We start from the raw sequence: 4,000 nt of genomic DNA, 5'->3' as shown, positions 1-4,000 counted from the left end.
AAGGCCTGGGCTAAGTAGTGGGAGTGGGTAGGTAGGGCAGCAGGGGCGGGGGGGGGGTATAGGGAACTTTCGGGATAGCATTTGAAATGTAAATAAAGAAAATAATAATAATAATTAAAAAAAAAAAAAGAAAGAGCAGTCAGTGCTCTTATTCACTGAGCCATCTCTCCAGTCCAGTCAACAGGGTCTTGAGGGAGGGAATGCGGATTTTAAAAAGAAAAAACAATTAGACAACATTATAACATGACCCCAGCCAATGCTGAAACAGGTTTAATTACTCCCATTCTGCTTTTATATCATTCTGGGTACATGCAAAGAATAGGGTCAGTTCTAAAGCATAAACAAAGGTCCCATGATTACTGTATTTAGGGACTTAATGAACACAGAGTCCACAGGAACATTCTTGCCTTCTTGCTTTCTTCTAAAGATGATGGGGACAAATACATAGACCCATAGCCAGTCAATATGCAGGGAGACCTTGGCTTGGGATACTCAGCCCTAAATGGGATGTCTTCATCAAATCTCTCCCCTCAGAGCTCAGGGAACCCTATGGAAGAGGAATCAGAAAGAGTGTAAGAGCCAGAAGGGTTGCAGGACACAAAGGAAACAAGGCCTTCTAAACAACACAGGGCTGGTGCATGTATGAACTCGGAAAGACTGAGTCAGCTCAGGACCTGCATGGGTCTACACTGGTACCTCGAACTGAAAGGAGAAGAAGACACATTCTCCAAATCCTAACCAAGAAGCTATTTATTTCTAATTGATAGCCATTTGAAAATGAAAAATTGGGGCTGGAGAGATGGCTCAACAGTTAAGAGCACTGACTGCTCTTCTAGAGGTTCTGAGTTCAAATCCCAGCAACCACATGGTGGCTCACAACCACCTGTAATGAAATCTGCCTTCTGGGGTGTCCCATCTGCTTTAGAAGAAAGCATCTCTGATGATGCCTGAGCAAGGCACAGATGTATGAGTATGGCAGAATGTCAATGGGAATCATTCTATTGCTACGTACTTTTAGTAAAACCGTTCTGCTGCTGTTGGTTTTACTCTAGGTCTCTTAGCTATTTAGTATCAGGTTCTTGGTGACCCAAGCAGCATTAGGTATGGGTCCAATCTCGTGAAAGGGGTCTTAAATCAAGTCAGATATTGGTGGGTTACTCCCACAAGCTTTGTGCCACAATCTTTGTTTGGATTTCATTGTTGTGAAGAGATATGATGGCCAAGGCAACTCTTTTAAAGAAAAACATTGGGGTTGGCTTACTATTTCAGAGGTTTAGTTCATTATCACCATGGTGGGAAGCATGGCAGTGCCCAGGCAGACATGGTACTGGAGAAGGAGCTGAGGATTCTACCTCTTGATGCACAGGCAGCAAGGAGGAGACTGTATACACACTGGGTGTAGCTTATATATAAGACCTCAAAATCCAACTCCACAGTGACACATTTCCTCCAACAAAGCCACATCTCCTAATAGTGCCACTCTATGCTCCAAGCATTCAAACATATGAGTCTGTGGATGCCATGCCTATTCAAACCATCACAACCATCATTGCACTGCATATTTTGCAAATTACTCTTATAGCTGGAAGGGTTCATAGCCAGGCTGATATTTACCTTTGTCCTTTGGTAGTGTGTAGAGTACTTTCTAGTGCCCCAACCTGCAGCCTCCAGTGTTGTACTTCCTCCAGGAAAGCTCCACCTTCTAGAGGTCCCACACCCTTCCTAAACAGTACATCGTGGTGGTTTGAATGTGATGTTTCCGGTAGCAATGCTTCTAATACTTGTTCCTCACTTAGGGGCTATTTGGGGAGGCTCAGGATGTGTGGCTATGCTGGAAGTAGCATTTTGCTGTATATTGGCAGATGAGAGTTTAAAGACACGGACCATTCTGTTCACTTGATTCTTGCTTGTGGTTCAGCTCCATCACCATGCCTGGTGCTTGCTGCCACAGTTCTCTACCATGATGGTAATGGACTTTTATCCTTCTGAGCTGTAAGTCTGAAATAAACTCTTCCTAGGCTATGCTTGCCTTGGCTACGGTGATTTATAACAGCAATAGAAAAATATCTCCACCAAATGAGGACCAAAGTGTCCGAATAACTGAACTTGTGGGCAACATTTTTCATTCAAATGGTTTCAGTGACTTTAATACTGAAATCAAGATCCAACGTCTACAACCTTGCAATGCAGCCTCAATGCCACTAACTCTTTTTTTTTCTTTTTTCTTGTTTAAAGATTTATTTATTATTATATGAGTACACTGTAGCTGTCTTCAGACATACCAGAAGAGGGAGTCAGATCTCATTACAGATGGTTGTGAGCCACCATATGGTTGCTGAGATTTGAACTCATGACCTCTGGAAGAGCACTCAGCTCTCTTAACAGCTGAGCTATCTCACCAGCCCACCACTAACTAACTCTTAAGTGAACTACTGGCTAGATTGGAACTACTAAGGCACCCAACTTCTTAGACTGGGAGCTGGTTTTCTACCTCACCAGTGTGTAAATCATTATTTAATTATCCAGCCTCTTAGTGTGTAAGCCAGTCTTTTTATAATTTTCACCCTCTCTTCCTCCCTTTCTTTCTCACTCCCTCCCTCTTACCCTTAGAGAATTTAATGCACTATAAGAAAGGGACTCAAGATTTAAGGTTTTACTCTAGGGTAACTTTCAACCCAGAGAAGGTCTATTTCGTTATGACTTAATATCAGCCTTTCTCTCATAAATTTGATGCTAAACATGGGGCAGTAGTGTCACAGTGCTCTTTTGGAAAAAAGATGCAGACAGATAGGAGAGGTATATGACAGTTCCCTGGGATTGGGTAGAACATAATCTTGGCTAACTGGTGGGAAAAAGGAAGAAGTTCTTTCCTTTGGTTGTACCATATTTCATTGGTAGTTTACAGGATATGAAAGGAGTCTCATTGATCCAATAGTAGGTTTTTCTGTTTGGAGGTTAACTCACCGACAGTATAATTTATTCAGTTCCCTAACAGCTCAGTTTTCAATACGTTTGTTGAGACGATGTGGTTGTTTTGTTTTGTTTTGAGACAGGATCTGCTATAGAGCCTAAGCTGGTCTTGAATTTGGAATCCACCCGTCTCAGCCTCCAAGTGTGATGACGGGCACACACCACATCCGGCTTCCTAGTTAAAGGGAATGTTAGTACAAACCTGTGCTTGTGGGTATGGGTGAGATCCTGTTACCTCGGATTGCTGTCTTCTGACCTAGTCTCAGCCACTTTAGGGGTAAGAGCTGTGCAGGACACCACCTCACAAGACTTCCTGATCTGCTCTGACTACGTTCCTGCTCAGGGCACAACAACATCACCTAACAGTTAAAGTTTAATGCAGTGATTGCACAAATCTCTCTAGTCTCCCCTCTTCCCCATCTCATGTGAACTCAGTTGATAAGTGGTTAGGAAAAAACTTGCAAAGAGGAAGATTTCAGGCATCCTGTGTCAGTGCATAGGAGGTGAAATGTATGAATGAATGATTCCAAAAATGACAACTGGCCGGGTGTACACTCAGCCATGAAGGATATGTTTTCAGCTTTTGTTTATATCTAAATAACTTTTAAACAGTTATCTGGTAATACTTATTGAGAGTAGAATTTTCTAATACAAATATTCAGTGTCCTATTGTCTCTCCAAGCATTCTTTTAAAAGGTTTCAGAGATGAAGAGATGCATTAGTGGTTAAGACTTCAAGGGACCTGAGTTCGTAGCACCCACATAAGGCAGCACATAAGTGTGTGTAATTCTAATTCCAGAGAATCTGACACCTTCCTCTGACCTCCCCAGACAACTACACTGACACACATATAACTTAAACACACACACAAATTAAAAATATTTAAAAATTAATTAAGATAGCATTTTGTGTGGGGGTATATATGCATGTGTGCCACAGCAGATATGAGCAGAAGCCAGAGGGCAACTTGAGGGACTCAAGTATTCTCTTCTACCATGTGGGTTCTGGTATTCAAAATTAGGTGTCAGAC

This window comes from Mus pahari, chromosome 16, assembly GCF_900095145.1.
Source record: "Mus pahari chromosome 16, PAHARI_EIJ_v1.1, whole genome shotgun sequence".
Classification (NCBI taxonomy): domain Eukaryota; kingdom Metazoa; phylum Chordata; class Mammalia; order Rodentia; family Muridae; genus Mus; species Mus pahari.
This window is presented reverse-complemented; position numbering follows the sequence as displayed.